The sequence below is a fragment of the Lithobates pipiens genome, unplaced genomic scaffold, assembly GCF_037356315.1.
Source record: "Lithobates pipiens isolate NorthernLeopardFrog02 unplaced genomic scaffold, aLitPip1_a1.2 Scaffold_8, whole genome shotgun sequence".
NCBI lineage: Eukaryota > Metazoa > Chordata > Amphibia > Anura > Ranidae > Lithobates > Lithobates pipiens.
The window spans coordinates 409,017,190-409,040,723 of NW_027507903.1; positions in this window are offsets into that span (position 1 = coordinate 409,017,190).

Consider the following 23,534-nt stretch of genomic DNA (forward strand, 5'->3'; position numbering starts at 1 on the left):
TTCATGCAGCTGGCTCACTGCATTTGCATTGGGAAGTTGGGCCATAGCACCGTCTGGAAACAGAAGGGCTATGGCGATCTCTTCCTGGAATTTAAGGAAAGATCCAGTCTGCCCCGAAGCTTTGTATAATACAAAAGCATTCAGCAGAGCCGATTGAAATAAATACACAGACACTTTTTTGTACCATCATCTGGCCTTACGGCAATTAAGTACGGCACCAACAACTGGTCGTTGAAGTCCACCCCTCCCATATTAAGGTTGTATTCTTGGACACAGAGGAGTTTCTCCACAACACTGGTCGCTGTAGAAATTTGGACTGTCGTATCTTCATGAATGAAGGACAGAACAAAAACATTCCGTGAATCAACGGATAATCCCTCATAAACCATGAAACTATTTGTATAGCCTGTTTTCCTGTCACAGAGCTTATACATCTTGACCCCCATATCTGGCACGCTTGCTGGAAAGATACTGTTTGATAGACAAGCGGCCAGAAAACTTAATCAGGGACTCATCAATGCAGACAACTTGACCGGGAGTAAACAAGGCTGCAAACTGTTGGTTAAAGTGGTTTACAAGGGGCCAAATATTGTAGAGCCACAAAAAATCCAGGGTCACCTCAAGGATGACAGAATTCATTGTCATTGAAGTGCATGAACTTCAAGATCTACTCGTATTGTGTCCTGGTCATGTAGGCAGAGAACACGGGCATATGGTGTATTGGGTCAGTGGACCAATATGACTGTAACTCACTCTTTTTAGTTATGCCCATGAGGAGGAATAGGCCCAGGAAGATCTTAAATTCGGAGACCGTAATAGGTCTCCAATCTCTGGCAAGGGTCAAGTACAGGTGCTGCAGAAGTGGTGGGCTCCCAATTAGGATTGGCGAATGCAGCAGGAAGGGCACTATGGACTCCATGGGCCTATGTTTGTCTTTTTCTTGGTGGCAGAACTGCACTTATGGGACTCGCCACGTCACCAATCTTTACTGCAGTGCCTCCCTCTGTGTCTAAAGCAAAGTATATCTAAAATATGCAATAGAGACCCAAGATGAAAAATGTCAAACTAAAGATACCAACATCCCAAACAAAAGTATATACAACAGAGAAAAGGGGCACAGACGAGGCTGTGAGGTAACCAGCCTCGGGGAATTTTAAGGGTATCAAATTGAACACATCTAACACATTTCATAACAGAAATGTACACAACTCTTATTAGCTTTTTCAACACATCAACAAGCTGCACCACAAATCTCCTGAGGAAGCTCTAATTTGAGTGAAACATGTTGAGAGTGGTAGTGTCTTAACATACTCATGTCTGTATAAATACACTAATTAGTTGTTTGGATGTTTCATTGTGTCCTTGTTGGTGTATGTTTTTAATGAATTTTGTGTTCAAAATAAAAAGAATTGTGTACATTTCTATTATGGAATATGTTAGATGTGTTCAATTTGATACCGTTAAAAGTCCCTGAGGCTGGTTACCTCACAGCCTCGCCTGTGCCCCTTTTCTCTGTTGTATATCTAAAATATCTAAAATACTGTTAAAGGAAGCAGAACCTAAATATCCACCATATTTGGGGAATTGGGAGGAGGAAATAAAAGCTTTCCGAGATGAGGCGCATATGAGGTAGACTTTAAAATTAGCCTGCGTGACAGACCTAGCCGGGACACAGGCTTTTTGAGAAGAGTAAATGCGAGCCTCTTGCAGACTCATTATGGGCCCTGTATTTTAAGGGGCACAGGGTGAATGAGAACCCCACTATAATCTGTGCTAGTCCGATTCAATGCTGTATAAATGTATATATAATGTGTGCTGTCTCATGCTGTTGGGACACACACTGTCAGATGCTAATGTCATGAATGTAGAGGTTCATAGCAGAGGTTCCCCCAACATGGTGGAGGGGGGGGGGGGCGACGCTCCAAGAACCTTCACGTACCTGTGGTGGGAATGCACAAAGATACAGCCTTACTGGGAGGAATTGACTTGTGTGATATATCAAACAACAGGAGAATATATCCAGATGGAGCCAAGGAAATGCTTGTTTCATGGCTCAGTATAAAAATACCCTAGTCTCACACCTATTAAATGCAGCTAAAAGTCTTACATGGCGGCCGTGTGTAGTGTTGTTGGTGTGGACAGAGAGATAGCTTGAGTTAGATTAAGCAGGCAGGTTATTAAGTTAGTGGCAGTATATATATATATATATATATATATATATATATATATATATATATATATAGTTGATATATATAGTTTATATATATATACAGTCAGTCTAATATATATATATATATATATATATATATATATATATATATATATATATATATATATATATATATATATATAAAATCTGCATCAAGCGCCTTTGGTGGTGTAGTGTTTCTAATACACTTCAGGCGGTGTACACTGTATCTAATACAGTGTGTACACTTTCTACTACAGTTCTGGTGGTGTAGACAGTATAAAATATGGTGCTGCCCTTGTACAGTTTCTAATACAGCGCAGGTGGGGTACACAGTATTTAATATTGTTTGTACAATTTCTAATACAATTCTGGTGGTGTACACAGTATCTAATACAGTATCTAATACAGTGTAGTGTAGTGTTGCAAAACAAAAAATACATCATGTCCGAAAAGGTCCCCAAGGAGAGGCAGATGCTCACAGGCCCCTAAAAGAGGGCAAGCAGCCTCTGTGTCTACAGTCAACAGTGGTGGTCATGGACATGGTGCATCCTCTTCGGGTGGCCGTGGGGCGTGCTTGTCCTTTGTTTCTGCTGCTGGCCATGTTATTGAGCCACAACATGAAGAGTAGTTGGTGGAGTGGATAACAAAGCAGTCCTCATCCTCCTCATCCTCTGTCACCCAGGCTCAGGGTAGTCCGCCTTCCAACGCAGCTGCCAAAGCAGCTTATTCCACTGGCTCCTTCTCCACAGCCCCACCATCATGCATGGAGGAGTCCCCAGAATTATTCAACCACAGTACATGCTTCTGGAGGATTCACAGCGATTTGAAGGCTCCGATGTTGGTTCCTAGGTTGAGGAAGGGAGTGACATGAACCTAGAGAGAGGGGGTGCCCAAGAAGGACAAGAAACCGGCAGTCATGTTCCCCCAGCTGCAGCATATTGCCAAGTTTGCTCCAGTGACGAGGAGGGAGGGGATGATGAGGTCACTGACTGTACTTGGATTCCTGAGAGAATAGAGGAGGAGGAGGCACAACTCCAAAGAGGCAGGATGTCCTCTAGGGGGCAGCTTAAGGGCAGCCACCCTGTTGCATCACAACGCAGAGCTCCACATGTGCAGGGTGCTGCTGACTCCCGCTGACTTTTAAAAGTTCCTTAGTGTGGGCCTTTTTCGACACGTGTGCAGCAGATTACACCATTGCTGTTTGCAACCTATGTCTGAAGCGAATCAAGCGTGGCCAGAACAGCAGCCGCTTGGGCACCACATGCTTGACCAGACATTTGACAACCTGCCATGCAGTCAATTGGCAACAGCACTTGAAAGACCCACATCAAAGAAAAAGGCAGACTTCTGCTTGATCCTCATCTGGGATCTCCAACCCTACTAAACCTCCAATCCACTCAAAAACCTGCAGTAAGAGGAATGAAGGTATAGCAATAGGTGTCCCAAGTACTTGCAGCCAATCTGCTAGCAGTACACCACCATCTGATTTTAGAAGGCAAATTTCCCTACCCCAGTTGCTGAACCGTAAAAAGAAATTTTGTCCCAGCCACCCACATGCTCAGCGTCTAAATGCTAGCTTGGCCAAATTGCTAGGACTGCAACTGCTGTCTTTTCACCTGGTAGACTCTGCCCCCATTTGTGAATTTGTGGAATATGCCGTACCCCAGTGGCAGGTTCCAAAACACCATTTCTTTCGATGAAGGCCATTCTGGCTCTCTACCAGCATGTGAAAGGCAATGTTTTGGCCTCATTAGACAGGGCGGTCAGCAGTAAGGTTCATATTACCGCTGACTCATGGTCCAGCAGGCATGGACAAAGGTGTTAACTTTCCTTCACAGCGTAATTCCTCTATGGCCTCTTCAGCAGATTTGTCCTCTGAACCAGCAGTGCTTCATAAGCGTTAAAGGGGCTATGCAAGCAGTCAGGCTAAAAGATGCCGTGCAGTGCTTGGGTTGGTCTGCCTAAGGGACAGGAGCCACAATGGGGCATAGATTCTGTCAGCTCTGCAGAGGCAGGCTCAGAGATGGTTGATGCCACGTCAGCTTCAGCCAGGAATGGTTGTATGCGACAATGGCACCAATCTTTTCTCTGCCCTCCGACAGGGATACTTGACCCATGTTTAATACAGGACCTTAATTTGGTGGTGCAGTAGTTCTTGAGCAGGTGCTCAGGCTTACAGGATCCCCTGAGGCAGGCCGTAAAAGTCTGTGGACATTTTTGCCAGTCATACAATGCCAGTGCTGGGCTGGCTGACATTCAAAGGGAATACAACATGACCAACAAACGCCTCATTTGTGACATGCCCACCAGATGGAATGTTGGCAATGCTGCAGCTGCTGCATACACAGCAGATGGCCATCAATGAGTACCTGTGCGAGTATGGCACCAGGACAGAGTCAGGGGGGCTTGGCTTCTTTTCATCACGCCAGTGGCTACTGATCAAGGATGCATCTACTGTCCTGTCACCATTTGAGGAGACCACAAGGATGGTGAGCAGCGAAAATGCATGTACCAGTGACACTGTCCCTCTAGTCTTCCTGCTGGAGCACTTGCTTTGTGGAATCATGGACAGGGCACTTGAGGCTGAACAGCGGTAGGAAGAGGAGGACTTTATTTCCTCTCAAGGCCCCCTTTATTCAGATAGCATTCCTGCGTGCCCATCAAACACAAAGGAAGAAGTGGAGGAGGAGGAGGATTGTGTCAGCATGGATGTAGAGGATAACACTCAGCACCAGTCTTCAAGGGAGGGTTTTCAGTCCTCAGAAACCCAAGGAGTTGTACATGGCTAGGAGGAGGTAGTTATGGATCATGTGATCTTTAGTGACCCAGAGGACTCAGAATCAAATGCCTCTGCAAACTTACGCTGCACGGCCTCCCTGATTCTGCAAAGACTGTGAAACGGACCCTAGGATTTGTGGTATCAAGGAGAGAGATCATTACTGGCTGACAACCCTTCTTGATCCACATTACAAGGGTAAGGTTACATAACTCATCCTGCCTTCTCAGAGGGAGCAGAGGATGAAACATCTTCAGGAGGCCTTTAAAAAAGGTTTGTGCAACACATTTCCAGACCCTGGGAGGTTACAATGTCCTGGTGCTGGACAACGTGTTGCTGAGGCTTTGTTCAGTCAGAGGAAGAGCGGTGGAGAAGGGGGCCAGCTGACCGATGCCTTTAAACTATTTTACAGTCCTCATCGCCAAGGTCTGATTGGTTAAAGCAACCATTGCCAGCGTCTGCGTTACATGGTGCAGGAATATCTAGGGGCAAGAGCAGACTTGGAGACCTTTGCAACAAAGCATTAGTGGCAGTGGCAGTTTTAATTAACCCCTTCATGATGCAGCATGAAGGGGTTAATAAACATTGACACCAATGCCACTAGTGCAGCACAAAGGGTTTAATTAATTGCCACTGGTCACCAGTGCATCAGTGACCAACGACAATACATTAACCCATTCGATGCTGCATATTACAAATCGCATTGCAGATTAATTAACAACACCTCTGCCAAACAGTTAGAGTGTTTGTAAAGGCTGAAGGTTTTTCACCTTCATTCTATGAACACCAATAGACTGCACTGATGGACACTGAACAGGCTGAACTGATGGGGACTGTTGAGGCTGCATTGGTGGGCACTGGTGAGGCTGCATTGATGGGCACTGGTGAGGATGCATTGATAGGCAATGGTGAGGCTACATTGATAGATACTGGTGAGGCTGCATTGATGAGCTCTGATAGGCTGCATTCATGGGCACTGTTGAGGCTGCATTGATGGGCACTGGTGACCGAGTCTGCATTTGATGATGATTTTGCACACAAACAAAAACCATTACAAACACACAGAATCATCACAAACACATACTGACATTACACACACACAGAAACCATGAAACCAAAACAATAGAAATTACTTTCTAGAGACAGGGGTACTTCTCCGTAAAACGTTGAGCCTCGATCTGCAGGGGTACTTTACCGTAAAAGATTGAGAAACACACATAGGACAGTGTGCGAAAATGACACAGGAAGATGAAACCATATTTGGCAGTCTAGACACCCTTGACATTTACTTTCATGAAAACCAAAAAGGTCAAGATCTTTTGTGGTGGCATGGTCCACTTTTACATTAATCGAATTCTTTTTATTTTTTTTGCACATGATTGGGTATTCTTTGCAAAGTGAATTTTCCTCACATTTACTAAGCTAAGGGAAAATTCCCTTGCAAAAGGTTGTGTTGTATGGGAGACTGAGTAAACTGATTTCTAAGTATTTTGGTAGGTAAAACAGTTTACATAGATGTGTTTCAATTTTGTTTTTATCTTCTTGCTTAGAGATAAGTATTTGTTTCCTGTGTGCTGAATTTATGTGAAAGGTGTTAAGTTGAACCTTTTAGCAACAATTTGAAAGAACCAAAAATGTTTGTTTGTTTGTTTGTTTGTTCATTTATCATTTTCATCTTAAAGGTTGTGTTTGGTTGTTTGATCTTTTACATGTAGAAAGGTTGAAAGCTGAATAAAAGAACAAATATAAATATAAGACATACAAATTGATATAAATATAATTTAATTAAACAAAAAAGAGTCATTCAAAAATGTATATACAAAATTGAATGGAGAGGAAAGTATTACTTTAAATACATTATACAAGTTACTTTGTACTATTAACCACTTCAGCCCCGGACCAATAAATACCTTAAGGACCAGAGGTCTTTTTCCAATTTCGCACTGCGCTGCTTTAACTGGTAATTGCGCGGTCATGCAATATTGCACCCAAACGAAATTTGCGTCCTTTTCTTCCCACAAATAGAGCTTTCTTTTGATGGTATTTGATTGCCTCTGCGATTTTTATTTTTTGCGATATAAATGGAAAAAGAGCGAAAATTTTGAAAAAAAATGATATTTTCTTCTTTTTGTTATAAGAAAAATCGAATAAACTAAATTTTAGTCATACATTGAGGGCAAAATTTATTCAGCCACATGTCTTTAGTAAAAAAAATGTCAATAAGCGTATATTTTTTGGTTTGCGCAAAAGTTATAGCGTCTACAAACTAGAGTACATTTTCTGGAATTTACACAGCTTTTAATTTATGACTGCCTATCTAATTTCTTGAGGTGCTAAAATGGCAGGGCAGTAAACCCCCCCCCCAAATGACCCCATTTTGGAAAGTAGACACGCCAATGAAACTGCTGATGGGTATGTTGAGCCCATTGAATATTTATTTTTTTTGTCCTAAGGGATTGAATAATGACAAAAAAAAAAAAAATGTACAAAAAGTTGTCACTAAATGATATATTGCTCACACATGCCATGGTTATATGTGGAATTGCACCCCAAAATATATTCCGCTACTTCTCCCGAGTACGGGGATACCACATGTGTGGGACTTTTTGGGAGTCTAGTCGCGCACGGCATCCCGAAAACCAATCACCACCTTCAGGATTTCTAAGGGTGCAAATTTTTGATTTCACCCCTCACTACCTATCACAGTTTTGAAGGCCATAAAAAGCCAAAATAGCACAAAACCCCCCAAAATGACCCCATTTTGGAAAGTAGACACCCCAAGCTATTTACTGAGAGGCATGTTGAGTCCATGGAATATTTTATATTTTGCCACAAGTTGCGGGAATATTACAAACTTTTATTTTTTTGCACAAAGTTGTCACTAAATGATATATTGCTCACACATGCTATGGGCATATGTGAAATGACACCCCAAAATACATTCTGCTGCTTCTCCTGAGTACAGGGATACCACATGTGTGGGACTTTTTGGGAGCCTAGCCGCGTACGGGACCCCGAAATCCAAGCACCGCCTTCAGGATTTCTAAGGGCATAATTTTTTTATTTTACTCCTCACTACCTATCACTACCTATCACAGTTTTGACGGCCATAAAATGCCAAGATGGCACAAAACCCCCCCAAATGACCCCATTTTGGAAAGTAGACACCCCAAGGAAACTGCTGATGGGTATGTTGAGCCCATTGAATATTTATTTTTTTTGTCCTAAGGGATTGAATAATGACTAAAAAAAAAAAAAAAAAAAAATGTACAAAAAGTTGTCACTAAATGATATATTGCTCACACATGCCATGGTTATATGTGGAATTGCACCCCAAAATATATTCCGCTACTTCTCCCGAGTACGGGGATACCACATGTGTGGGACTTTTTGGGAGTCTAGTCGCGCACGGCATCCCGAAAACCAATCACCACCTTCAGGATTTCTAAGGGTGCAAATCTTTGATTTCACCCCTCACTACCTATCACAGTTTCGAAGGCCATAAAAAGCCAAAATAGCACAAAACCCCCCAAAATGACCCCATTTTGGAAAGTAGACACCCCAAGCTATTTACTGAGAGGCATGTTGAGCCCATGGAATATTTTATATTTTGCCACAAGTTGCGGGAATATTACAAACTTTTTTTTTTTTGCACAAAGTTGTCACTAAATGATATATTGCTCACACATGCTATGGGCATATGTGAAATGACACCCCAAAATACATTCTGCTGCTTCTCCTGAGTACAGGGATACCACATGTGTGAGACTTTTTGGGAGCCTAGCCGCGTACGGGACCCCGAAATCCAAGCACCGCCTTCAGGATTTCTAAGGGCATAATTTTTTTATTTTACTCCTCACTACCTATCACTACCTATCACAGTTTTGACGGCCATAAAATGCCAAGATGGCACAAAACCCCCCCAAATGACCCCATTTTGGAAAGTAGACACCCCAAGGAAACTGCTGATGGGTATGTTGAGCCCATTGAATATTTATTTTTTTTGTCCTAAGGGATTGAATAATGACAAAAAAAAAAAAAAAATGTACAAAAAGTTGTCACTAAATGATATATTGCTCACACATGCCATGGTTATATGTGGAATTGCACCCCAAAATATATTCCGCTACTTCTCCCGAGTACGGGGATACCACATGTGTGGGACTTTTTGGGAGTCTAGTCGCGCACGGCATCCCGAAAACCAATCACCACCTTCAGGATTTCTAAGGGTGCAAATTTTTGATTTCACCCCTCACTACCTATCACAGTTTCGAAGGCCATAAAAAGCCAAAATAGCACAAAACCCCCCAAAATGACCCCATTTTGGAAAGTAGACACCCCAAGCTATTTACTGAGAGGCATGTTGAGTCCATGGAATATTTTATATTTTGCCACAAGTTGCGGGAATATTACAAACTTTTTTTTTTTGCACAAAGTTGTCACTAAATGATATATTGCTCACACATGCTATGGGCATATGTGAAATGACACCCCAGAATACATTCTGCTGCTTCTCCTGAGTACAGGGATACCACATGTGTGGGACTTTTTGGGAGCCTAGCCGCGTACGGGACCCCGAAATCCAAGCACCGCCTTCAGGATTTCTAAGGGCATAATTTTTTTATTTTACTCCTCACTACCTATCACTACCTATCACAGTTTTGACGGCCATAAAATGCCAAGATGGCACAAAACCCCCCCAAATGACCCCATTTTGGAAAGTAGACACCCCAAGCTATTTGCCGAGGGCCATCTTGACACTATTGAATATTTTTTTTTTGTCCCAAGGGATTGAATAATGACAAAAAAAAAAAAAAATGTACAAAAAGTTGTCACTAAATGATATATTGCTCACACATGCCATGGTTATATGTGGAATTGCACCCCAAAATATATTCAGCTACTTCTCCCGAGTATGGGGATACCACATGTGTGGGACTTTTTGGGAGTCTAGTCGCGTACGGCACCCCGAAAACCAATCACCACCTTCAGGATTTCTAAGGGTGCAAAGGCCATAAAATGCCAAAATAGCACAAAACCCCCCCAAATTACCCCATTTTGGAAAGTAGACACCCCAAGCTATTTACTGAGAGTCATGTTGTCTGAACGAAAAAAAAGAGATTGATCGGTGGGTATGCCCACCATTAGATACCTCCCTTCATCCACCCACTTCTAATGATGGACATACATGCACCATTTATATATGCCGAAGCATGGGGGCATCCTCCCGCAAAAAAGTTATGCCGCGTACATACGTTCAAACTTTTCCATGGGCAAGCCCCCTGTCGGAATTTTGACCGTATGTACGCGGCATTAGGAGCAAAATCGCTCCTCCACCTCTTATGCCCCCATGCTTCGGCATATATGCTCTTTTTTAACTGTGGTGGTGAAATCACCGCCTACAGCACTGGAGTCACGGCTTTATGTATCGTGGGAGAAAACGCTGTTGCTGTCAAGATAAATAAATCCGCGCTGCAGCTGAATGGTGTACCTGCTAAGCAAATTATGGTTAACGTTAAAACAAAGTAACATCCCAGTAAAACCTTACCATACCATACCTGCAAAGCAATTGCCAAAAAAAACAGTAAAAAATAAAACATTTTTTAACACAACCTGTGCCTAAAATATATATATGCCGAAGCATGGGGGCATCCTCCCGCAAAAAAGTTATGCTGCGTACATACGTTCAAACTTTTCCACGGGCAAGCCCTCCGTCGGAATTTTGACCGTATGTACGCGGCATTAGGAGCAAAATCACTCCTCCACCCCTTATGCCCCCATGCTTCGGCATATATGCTCTTTTTTAACTGTGGTGGTGAAATCACCGCCTACAGCACTGGAGTCACGGCTTTATGTATCGTGGGAGCAAACGCTGTTGCTGTCAAGATAAATAAATCCGCGCTGCAGCTGAATGGCGTACCTGCTAAGCAAATTATGGTTAACGTTAAAACAAAGTAACATCCCAGTAAAACCTTACCATACCATACCTGCAAAGCAATTGCCAAAAAAAACAGTAAAAAATAAAACATTTTTTAACACAACCTGTGCCTAAAATATATATATGCCGAAGCATGGGGGCATCCTCCCGCAAAAAAGTTATGCTGCGTACATACGTTCAAACTTTTCCACGGGCAAACCCTCCGTCGGAATTTTGACCGTATGTACGCGGCATTAGGAGCAAAATCGCTCCTCCACCCCTTATGCCCCCATGCTTCGGCATATATGCTCTTTTTTAACTGTGGTGGTGAAATCACCTCCTACAGCACTGGAGTCGCGGCTTTATGTATCGTGGGAGCAAACGCTGTTGCTGTCAAGATAAATAAATCCACGCTGCAGCTGAATGGCGTACCTGAAAACATGAAAAATGGTTAACAATAACACAGTAAAGTATAAAAAATTTGAGAGAGAGAGAGAGAGAGAGAGAGAGAGAGAGAGAGAGAGAGAGAGAGAGAGAGAGAGAGAACAATAAAACAACAACTATTTTTGGTTTTTATATTTTATATTTTTTTTGGTTTTTTTATTTTACTTTTTTTTTTTATACACTTTTTTTGAACTGTAAACTGTAACTGTAACGGTTCGGGTCTCTCAAAATGCGATGGCATCTTGGGAGACCCTGTGTAAGTGTGCCTAGCCTGTGAAATGCTGTACCCTACGCTAATACTTCACTAGTTCATGGTAGCGTTCAAAACACTCACCCTGACAAAGACCAGGATTGCCAGGACAGCGTGGACAATAAGAACGGGTGTCACGCCTATATCCGCGCTTGCTACAGACACGACATCTTTTTTGGGGGGCTCGTTGGGTAGGGGTACTCGGGAGGACATAAGAATAATGCCTCTCATGCAGCCGGCTTACTGCATTTGGTTGGGAATGGTGAGGTACAGAACCGTCTGGAAACAGAAGCTCTGTGACAACCTCTCTTTGGAAGAAAAGAAAGGTTAATGTTCCGCCTGAAGTTTTGTATAGCACAAAAGCATTCAGCAAAGCCAATTGAAATAAGTAAGCAGACACTTTTTTGTACCAGCGTCTGGTCTTACGGGAAGTTAGATACGGCGCCAACATCTGGTCATTGAGGTCCACCCCTCCCATATTTTTGTTATATTCATGGACACAGAGGGGTTTCTCCACAATACCAGTCGCCGTAGAAATTTGGACCGTCGTGTCTGCATGAAGGGAGGTAAGAACGAAAACATTCTTATTATGCCTCCACTTCATAGCGAGCAAATTATTACACCGATAGCAGGCTCTCTCCCCCAGCCTAAGACGGGAATCTACAAGCCGCTGGGGAAAGCCCCGGCGATTAGGTCGCACGGTGCCACATGCTCCAATCTGATTATCAAATAAATGACTAAACAGTGGCACGCTGGTGTAATAGTTGTCCACGTACAAGTGGTACCCCTTTCCGAATAAGGGTGACACCAATATCCACACTATCTTGCCAGCGCTTCCTATGTAATCAGGGCAGTTCTCCGGCTCTACGTAACTATCTTTACCCTCATAAACCATAAAGCTCCATGCATAGCCTGTGGCCCTGTCACAGCATTTATAGAGCTTGACCCCGTATCTGGTACGCTTGTTGGGAATGTACTGTTTGAATGACAAGCGACCAGTAAACTTAACCAGGGACTCATCAACGCAGACAACTTTTTGGGGAGTAAACAAGTCTGCCAAACGTTGGTTGAAGTGGTTTATGAGGGGCCGAATTTTGTAGAGCCGAGCGTATTCAGGGTCTCCACGTGGACGACAAAGTTCATTGTCACTGAAGTGCAAGAACCGCAAGATCTGCTCGTATCGTTTCCTGGACATGGAGTTAGAGAACACGGGCATGTGGTCAGCCGGATGCGTGGACCAATAAGCCCGCATCCGCATAAATTTATGTGTGCCCATGTTGAGGGAAAGGCCCAAAAACGTCTTAAATTCGGAAACCGTAACTGGTTTCCAATCTCTGGCAAGAGACGGCAACTGGGGATTAGTGGCGATGCGTTGACCAGCATATAAATTGGTTTGGTCCACAATAGATCTATAGAGATCTTCCGTGAGATACAGAGAATAAAAATCGAGTGGCGTAAAATCATCTGTATCCACCTGAATACCGGGTTGGGCAGTGAATGGGGGAAGTACGGGTTCTGCAGAAGTGGTGGGCACCCAATTGGGATAGGCGAATTCTGCAGGAAGGGCACTATGGGTACGACGGGCCTGTCTTTGTCTTCTTCTTGGTGGCAGCGGGACACTACTTGTGCTTGCCACCTCGCCAGCTTGAACTGCACTTATGGGACTCGCCACGTCACCACGTGATACTGCAGTGCTGGATGTACGTCCAGGGTGTACTAGGCCGCTGGTGCTTGCCAGTTCACCAAAAGGATGAGCGGCGCTAGTACTGGCTCTATACTCCATACGAGGGACTTGCGGTTCCTGCACCTCAACAACATCAGAAAATCGGGGTCGGGTACGCCTGACAATAGCAGGGACCTCTTCTTCGTCGTCAGAGCTATCTGACATGGAGGCGCTGTCCTCTACAGGTTCGTATTCTGAGCCTGAATCTGACAGATCAGTGTCTTCCTCTTCACTATCTGTCATGCTCAGAAACATGTAGGCCTCTTCACTAGTGTACCTTCGCTTTGCCATTTTGGGCTCTAAATTTAGGGGTACAGTAGTGAGACTCACAGGTAAAAAAGCACCTAGCCTGTCAGCGACTGTATAAAACCCTACAAAAAAAAACTGTTAGCGATCGCAGGGATCAGGCCTGACTCTGCGAACGCTGCAGTTATGTGTGTTGTGTTTTGTAAGTGACAGTGATCGATCGATACTGCACTTGGGTGGGCTGGGCTGGGCTGGGCTGGGCTGGGCAGAGGGGCAAAACGCAGGTGCTAGCAGGTATCTGGATTGATCCTGCTAACAATGCGTTTTTTTAGAACCCGAAATTGCTGGGCACGCTAGTATAGATCTGATCAGATCAGATATTGATCTGTTCGGATACTATACCACTAAGGGAGGTGTATGCTTTGCGCATGGGTGTTAGCGGTGCTGGCACTAACCTAGCACTGCCTGGGGCGACGCAGACCCTTTCTGACCCTAAAACCAAATTTATATCACCTGCCGGGTGATCAGGGGGTTAAACCTTTATTAGGTAATAAATGGCGGGTGCCCTGATGCTATAAAAAGCGAACTACCTAACCAGCGTCACCCGTAACACTTATACGGTGATCACTGGTGAAAGGGTTAACTAAGGGCAATCAGGGGTTAAAACCTTTATTGGGTATTTATATGGGGGTACCTGAAGCTTTATAAAAACCTGACGGGGAACCTAAATAACTAAATAACTAACTGGCTAACCAGCGTCACCAGTGACACTTATGCAGCGATCGCTGGTGAAAGGGTTAACTCTAGGGGCAATCAAAGGGTTAAAACCTTTATTAGGTTATATATCGGGATACCTAACGGTATAAAAACCTGGCGTTGAACCTAAAAAAAAACTAGCTTCCTAGCGGGACCAGTGACACTATTGCAGCGATCAGAAAAACGATCGCTTAGTGACACTGGTAAAAGAGGGTGAAAGGGTTAACTGGGAGGGCAATCAAGGGGTTAAACCTTTATTAGGGGGGGTAGGGGGCTACCCTGGACCTAAAGGGGCCTAACACTAGCTGCCCTGACACTTTTTACAGTCACAACTGACACTAAATGTAGTGATCAATAAATAAATGAACACTGCATTAGTGACACTGTGACTGGGGGGGGGGGGGCGATCGGGGGGGTGATCGGGGGGTGACTGGGGTGAAATGTGTGCCTGTGTGTACCTATGTGTCAGTGGACTGTTGGTGCACTTACTTGGACGTCTTCACTCCTCGCTGTCCGTTTCAAAAAGACCGCCACGAGGAGTGTGACATCACTTCCTCCTCCTGTGTTTACATTTTCACAGGGGAGGAAGTTCGTCACTGGCCAGGAGCGATCGAGAGGGGATGGGCGGAAACCAACGGCCATCCCCTCATCGCCGATCGCTCCGGCACCGAAAGGGACCGCGGTATCTAGCGGGAGGGGGTCCGATCGGACCCCCCACCCGCTAGAAGGCATTCACGTACATTTACGTGATTGTGCCTGCCTGTGCCATTGTGTTGACGTACATTGGCAATACGGCGGTCCTGAAGTGGTTAAAAAGTTGTTGGGATAGTCAACATACAGAAAAACATACACTTCAGAATATATGGAAAAATATACATTTGTAGATGTGGACACCCTGTCCTAAGCCAGGGTAGACTACATTTAGCCTGAGTGAGTGGCAGAAGGCCGAGACTGATTAGGTTTATTGGCTCATTTGGTTTTCCCCTCAAGGTTACTGTTATTTCCTTCTGCTGCCAATAGGTGTCACCGGTACCTTTCTCAGTAGAGTGAGGTGCCTTACTAATACTAAGTTACGAATATGTATATTCCCTCTGGCCAACCAATAGGAGGTTTAGCGGTGCTGGTGCATGTTGAGGAAGAGAATAGGTATTTGGGGTGGACCTTGTAAGCTCTCTCTTCCCCGTAAGCTGTAGCATGGCAATATTGTGAGTTGTGCAGCCATGTGACTGACTATGCCTGGGGTCTAGGAGGCCATTGAGTGTGCTTGGTGCAAATGTCTGAAAGCAGAAGAAGCCTGCCTGTCCAGCGTGGTCCTGCTACTGGAGGCCCTGGGGTCAGAGAGCCTTTCAGAAAAAAGGGAGTCTTGAAGGAGAAGTGATGCTGGGGATGGAGTTCCAGAGGCCCCAGCCTCTGATGCTACTAAGAAAAAGGGGCAATGTCACCATGCATCACAGCTGCCTCCCCTGAGGGTTGAGCACTTCAAATCCCATAAGAATATACTCCTGCATTAACATGAGGGAATTTGCATATGATTTGGATTACTTTGTCACCCAAGCATTCCAAGAATGTCAGAAGGCAGGGGTTAGGATATGTATTTGTACATTATTCTGAAAAACAGTTTTTATGACATATTTTTTAAAACCATGTGCATTAGGGGGGCTGTCAGTAAAGCAGAATTTTTGTTTTCAAAGTAGGTCTGTATTAAGAGCTGATTGAGAGCTGGGTCCCACCAGAATTAACATGATTCCTGTGCATTCCTCTGCATACTCATATATTTGAATGGGCTGAAAATCATACCAGAACACACAAAAAGTAGTGCATGGTACTGTGATGTCATGAAATTTGGTGCCTGCAAACCTACTCCGTTTAGAATCTGTGAGGGGCCAGTAACAATGTATTGGCACCTGCAGAAGATCAGCAAGGCAGTGTGTTCTGAACTTGGTGAGGGAAACGCACATGGAACGTACCTTTCCCACACCAAGTTTTGGTGTGAACCTGCCCTGAAGGTTTACCAATGTACAGAAAAAAAACACAAAGCACAAAAACAGAGATACCAATGAAAACGTGCCAGAGGACCTAACCGTTTTCAGCTCTACTCCAAAGTGCTTTATCGTTGGTAGTATCAACATCCAAATAATTTCATAACATTTAAAATCTTCTTCATTGTTCTTAATACATTTAACACTCAATGAAACATGTTTTGGCAGTATTATTTTCTTTTTAACTGAAAGTTCTCTGTAATTGAATGCATGCATACTTGCAAAACTGTTTGTCTTGTGTTTTTCTGAATAAGGTTCCTGATGTTGTGCAGACATAGCAGTCAGTCATAGGATTTACAGTATTACAACCTCTTGGGTTGAGCTCTGTTGGCTGCACAGCTCAGAGGATATAAACTTTTCATACCTTCCTCTTAGTATGTCACTACATTTCCATGAGGGGAAAAGACCATTACTGCACAGAGCAATTTAGCTCATTCAATTTCTGCCCTGTGTTGAGGAATAAAAGCATTTCATATAGTAGCATCACCTTTATCACCTACCACTAATCTCAAGGAAGTTAATTGAATGGACTCTTGAAGATGGTCTATGGATAATATAAAATATGGCTAAATATTTGTAGCTTGTATTTTCAGAATGTTTGCTTTTAAAATAAAGATAATTTAGTATTGCTTTCCTCTGTAATATTTCAGAAAAACAGAAAATGTGCATAACTATTCACCCCCCCTAAAGTCAATACTTTGTAGAGCCACCTTTTACGGCTATCACAGCTTCAAGTCACTTTGGATAAGTCTCTATGAGCTTGCCACATCTTACCACTGGGATTTTTGCCCATTCTTCCTTGCAAAACTGCTCCAGCTCCTTCAAGTTGGATGTTTTTTTGCTTGTGAACAGCAATCTTTAGGTCTGATCACAGATTTTCTATTGGATTGAGTACTGGACTTTGACTAGGTCATTCCAACACATTTAAATGTTTCCCTTTAAACCACTCAAGTGTTGCTTTAGCAGTGTGTTTGGGGTCATTGTCCTGCTGGAAGGTGAACCTCTGTCCTCAAATCACACACAGAGTGGTACAGGTTTTGCTCAAGAATATCCCTGTATTTAGCACCATCCACCTTTCCCTCAACTCTGACCACACAGCATGGTGCTGCCACCACCATGTTTCACTGTGGGGATGGTGTTCTTTGGGTGATGTGATGTGTTGGGTTTGTGCCAGACATAGCCTTTTCTTTGATGGCCAAAAAGTTACATTTTAGTCTCATCAGACCAGAGCACTTTCCTCCATACATTTTGGTAGTCTCCCACATGCCTTTTCACAAACTCAAAACATGCCATTTTGTTTTTTGCTGAAAGTAATGGCTTTCTTCTGGCCACTCTGCCATAAAGGCAAACTCCATGGAGCGTACGGCTTATTGTCGTCCTATGTACAGATATTCCAGTTTCTGCTGGGGAACTCTGCAGCTCTTCCAGGGTTACCTTAGGTCTCTGTGCTGCCTCTCTGATTAATGCCCTCCTTGCCCGGTCCATGAGTTTTGGTGTGCGGCTGTCTCTTGGCAGGTTTGCTGTTGTGCCATGTTTTTTCCATTTGGTTATGATAGATTTGATGGTGCTCCTCGGGGTCATCAAAGATTTGGATATGTTTTTTTTTAACCTAACCCGGACTTGTTCTTATCAACAACATTGTCCATTAGTTGTTTGGAGAATTCCTTGGTCTTCATGGCAGTGTTTGGTTAGTGGTGTCTTTGCTTAGGTGTTGCAGCCTCAAAAAGGTGTGTATATGTAATGACAGATCATGTGACACTTAAATTTCACACAGGTGGACATCATTTCACTAATTATGGGACTTCTGAAGGTAATTGGTTGCACCATAACTTTTTATGGGCTTCATAACAAAGGGGTTGAATACATATGCACATGCCAATTATCATTTTTTTATTTTTGAAAAATAGTTTTATGTATGTGTTTTTCTAATTTTACTTCACCAGCTTAGATCATTGTGTTCTGATTCATCACATATAATTCAGATTAAAAAAACATTGAACTAAAGGCTGTAAAGTAACAAAATAGGTAAAAAACCAAGGGGGTGAATACTTTTGCAAGGCACTGTATCTCCCATGACATGCTGCAATTTATACATTTTATGCAAACCAGACCCATTAACCGGTTCCCGACCAGCGCACGCCGATGTACGTCGGCAGAAGGGCACGGGCAGGCAAATGGGCGTACCTGTACGTTCCTTTAAATTTGCCGCCCTGCCAATGCGAGCATGCTGCCGACAGCACACTCGCATGCTGGTCGGGACCCCCGTGAGTCTGGTTGGGGGTCCCGCGGACTCGATAGCCGCGGGCATACCGGCGATCGTCTCACGTGGCAGCTGAATGGAGAGATGCTGTTGTAAACAGCATCTCCCTGTTCTGCCTAGCAACTAATGACGCTGATCTCTGCTCCATGTAATTGGAGCAGAGATCAGTGTTCACTAAATTAAAGCCCAGCGCACAACAGTTAGTAACACACCCCTAGGAACACTTCACCCTTACACTACCACCCACTGGTTAACCCCTTCACTGCTAGTGTCATTTACACAGGAATCACTGCATTTGTATAGCAGTGATTGCTGTATAAATGACAATGGTCCCAAAAATGTGTCAAAAATCTCCGATGTGTCCACCATAATGTTGCAGTCACAATAAAAATTGCTGATCGCCGCCATTATTAGTAAAAAAAAAAATTATTAATAAAAATGCCATAAAACTATCCCCTATTTTGTAAATGCTATAACTTTTGCGCAAACCAATCAATAATCGCTCATTGCAATTTTTTTACCAAAAATATGTAGAAGACATGTTTTTTATATATTTTTGGGGGATATTTATTATAACAAAAAGTTAAAAATAATGTGTTTTTTCAAAATTGGCGCTATATTTTTGTTTAGGGCGCAAAAAATAAAAACCGCAGGGGTGATCAAATACCACCAAAAGAAAGTTCTATTTGTGGGAAAAAAAGGACGTAAATTTTGATTGGGAGCCACGTTGCATGACCGCGCAATTGTCATTTAAAGCAACGCAGTGCCAAATCGCAAAAAGTGGTCTGGTCTTTGGCCAGCAAAATGGTCCGGGGCTGAAGTGGTTAAAAACAATAGGCTGGCAAATAGCATGTTTTGATGCATCGCAGCATGCATGTTACAACACATAGGTGTGAAAGACATCTAAAATATTTCTCAGACTTGCTATTCCTATGAGTGGTTTATTGCCCACAACAGTACAGACTGGAAATAAAAATTTATAGAGGTCCCATTCAAAAAAACAAACATCATCAGGCAATGGCCTTACCATGCATAAGGTTTGCATGGTACACACAAAGCATCACTGTGTGCAAAACAATATAATATTCTCCCCCCAGTCTAGTACAATCTACTTTATCCTGTTTAAACATTTTAAAGATGTGATTGGATTGGTTTAAGGTCCATTTCAAAATCAATAACAGTTGTTCTTCATGTATTCTGTTTTACTTGTGCATAAAGTACTTCGTGTTCTGTAGATCTCTAAATTAAACAGAAATAAAGATGCATAATAAATGATAATAAATACGAATTCTGCTTAACATTATATACATTTGAACTTAAATATTATAGAGTGCTCTTTCAGAAGCTTAACAACAGATTCTGTAAAAACAGGAGTAATAAATTATGTTTAAGTATTTTGGAAATGCATTATTTAAAAAAGCCACAATGCAGCACCAGTGTATATTTTTTCTCCATAAGACTCTGAGACTAATGCAGGATATTTTTTTCTACAAATATATTGCTCAGAGCAGTACAGACTGGGCCTGAAAGACTGAGAATATAATTTTGTAGAGGATTTGGTAGAGGTCCTATTAGAATCTAACCATTTATCTCAGCAATAGCTGAAATTTTACTATGAGGCCCTTTGGTGAGTGTATAAAAAATAAGTGGCACCCTGCCTGAAAAATGGGTGCTATGGGCTTGGACTTCTTAAAATGAAATTAAGAGTTTTGCCATTCTGCAAGCCTGAACACAACAAGCTTTGCATTATTAAGCATAGAACAAGCATGTGATGTTATACTTATTAAAAGCAATTGTTTGCATAGAGTATTTAAAGTGAACCTGTGCCTAGACTAGACTCATGCACACCAAAATATTTGCACTGTAAAACAAAGCTCTCCTTCACATTTGTATCTATAAGAGAGAAATTCCAAAATTCACAACATAGCGTGCCGTTAGCACCAAGAGGGTTTCTTCTGTATTAGAAAACCTCCCTGCTCACATCCTGTTTTTTTTCTAATTAAAGTTTCACCTTAACCACTTGCCAACGAGCTGCTGTCATTATACAGCAGCAGGTCTGCTTGTTCCCACGAATCGTCGCAGCTGTACGTCGGCCCTTTAAGCAGGGATAGCAGGCGTGTGCATGCCGATGCACTGGGGGGGTGCCGATGGGCGTGGCCAGCGGTCGCGATGACCGCCGGCCACGCATGACCACGGGCATGAGAGCCAGAACAGGGACGTGTGTGTGTGTAAACACACAAATCCCTGTTCTGTGAGGAGAGAAGAGGAGAGACAGATTGTGTGTTGCTATTAGCTACAGTTAGAACACACTGAGGGAACACACATTTAACCCCTTGATTGCCCCCTATTGTTAACCCCTTTCCTGACAGTGACATTTACACAGTAATCAGTGCATTTTTATAGCATCGGTCACTGTATAATTGTCAATGGTCCCAAAAATGTGTCAAAAGTGTCTGATCTGTCCGCCATAATGTTGCAGTCCCGATAAAAACCGCTGATCACCGTTATTACTACTAAAAATATATATATAAATAAATATATATAAATAAATAAAAATGCCATAAATCTTTCCCCTATTTTGAAGACGCTATAACTTTTGCACAAACCAATCAATATATGTTTATTGTGATTTTTATTGCCAAAAATATGTAGAAGAATAGATATCTGCCTAAACTGAGGAGAAAATGTGCTTTTAAAAAAAAAATAGGGATATTTATTTTAGCAAAAAGTACAAAATATTGGGGGTTATTTACGAAAGGCAAATCCACTTTGCCCTGTAAGCGCACTTGAAAGGGCAGTCACTCTAAATCTAAGGGGTAGATCTGAAATGAGTGGAAGCTCTGCTGATTTTATCATCTAATCATGTGAAAGCTAAAATGCTGTTTTTTATTTACCTTGCATGTCCCTCTCAGATCTACAGCGACTTTACTTCCAAGTGCACTTGCAGTGCAAAGTGGATTTTCCTTTAGTAAATAACCCCCATTGCGCTCTTTTTTTGTTTATAGTGAAAACAATATAAACCGCAGAGATGATCAAATGACACCAAAAGAAATCTCTATTTGTGAGGAAAAAAGGACGTAAGTTTTGTTTGGGTACAGCGTCGCATGACCGTGCAATTGTCAGTTAAAGCAACGCAGTGGCGTATCGCAAAAAATGGCCTGGCCATTGAGCACCCAAATCTTCTGGGACTGAAGTGGTTAAAGAAGGTCATAAAACAGTTAATGACTAGTTAGCAACAAGCAATTGTTGGGACAATAAACACTTTGGTCGGAAGTATCAATGGTCAGTAGTTAACTGTAAAGTAACTCCCACATTTGTGGTCAGTGGCTAACTATAAAATAACCTCCCCCAGCAATGGTGGTCAGTGGCTAACTATAAAATAACCTCCCCCAGCAATGGTGGCCAGTGGCTGGCTGGAACACCAAGCCCCCCCCCCCCCCCCCCAGCCACCATCAGAAACCATAAATACAGGCATACCCCACTTTTAAGTACGCAATGGGGTTTATTTACTAAAGCTGGAAGGTGCAAAATCAGGCTCACTTCTGCATAGAAACTAATCAGCTTCCAGGTTTTATTACCAAAGTGTAAAACAAGCTGGGGTTAGAAACTCATTGGTTTCTATGCAGAAGTGAGCCTGATTTTGCACTTTCCAGCTTTAGTAAATAAAGCCCATTGTGTACTTAAAAGTGGGGTATGCCTGTACCTACAACCTGTCAAGGGCATGTACCCCTTCCAAAACATTCCCTAGTCATCTAGTCGGAAAAATGTCCCTTATAATTCCTGACAGCCTAGTGGGGTACTCTGTAAAACAAAATACTGCCTACCTGTCCTGCAGCCCCATGCAGCTCCTTCTTCGCAAAGTTTAGAGAGGGAGTCTAGCACAGGCATCAATAAAAAAATATAATTCCCCAACATACCCTGAAAATGAAATACCAGCTTGGACTGCCATACTCACCTTATCTCCAGCCTTGTCCCCTGCATATTCACAGATCAAGTTATATGGTGCTGCTTCTCTTTCAGGTTAAATGCTGCATTGGGGGTTATTTATGAAAGGCAAATCCACTTTGCACTACAAGTGCCAACTGCAAGTGCAAAGTGCACTTGAAATTGCACTGAAAGTGTTCTTGGATGTGCGGCCACTGTAGATTCGAGAGGAAGATCTGAAATGAGCTCTGCTAATTTTATCATCCAATCATGTGCAAGCTAAAATGCTGCTTTTATTTTCCTTGCATGTCCCCCTCGGATCTACAGTGACTTTACTTCCAAGTGCACTTTCAGTGCAATTTCAAGTGGATTTGCCTTTAGTAAATAACCCCCATTGTGTCGTTAGTGTTTTTAAACTGCATATGCGAGTTAAACCTGCTACTTAAAATACAGATACCATTAAATAGCTAGTCATTATTCACCTCTTCTATCAGTGTGGATTATTTTAACCACTTGCCTTCCAGCAACATATTGGTACGTCGCTGGATTGGAAGGGGATATCTCTGTTATCATTGCAGCAATTATTGAGATGTCATTTTTTAGGACCGGAGATTCCTTTCAATGTAAAAGAAATTCTAGCAGCTAAGAAGCTGCTGAATTACTTTTACAGGCAGCATAAAGGGGTTTCACCCCCCCCCCCCTCCCGCCACCTCTGCAATCAGAGAGCCTGGTAAGGATGCAACCTGCGGCAACTGGATTCTGGGACACACTGAGAGGAACTTATGTTGTTCCTTCCATTATGTGATATCAGAAACAGGAAGCAATAACAAAATTACTTTTTTTTGGTCTCATGTAAAGAAGCCATTACCGGCTTGAACAAGCACTGTGTAATTTTTTTTATATAAAAATCGTACTTACACCAGCTGAAATATTGCGGGGTGTCAGACTTCTCTCATCACCTATGGAGGAAACATTATACAAGAATTAGGTGTTTTAACACTATTGGAA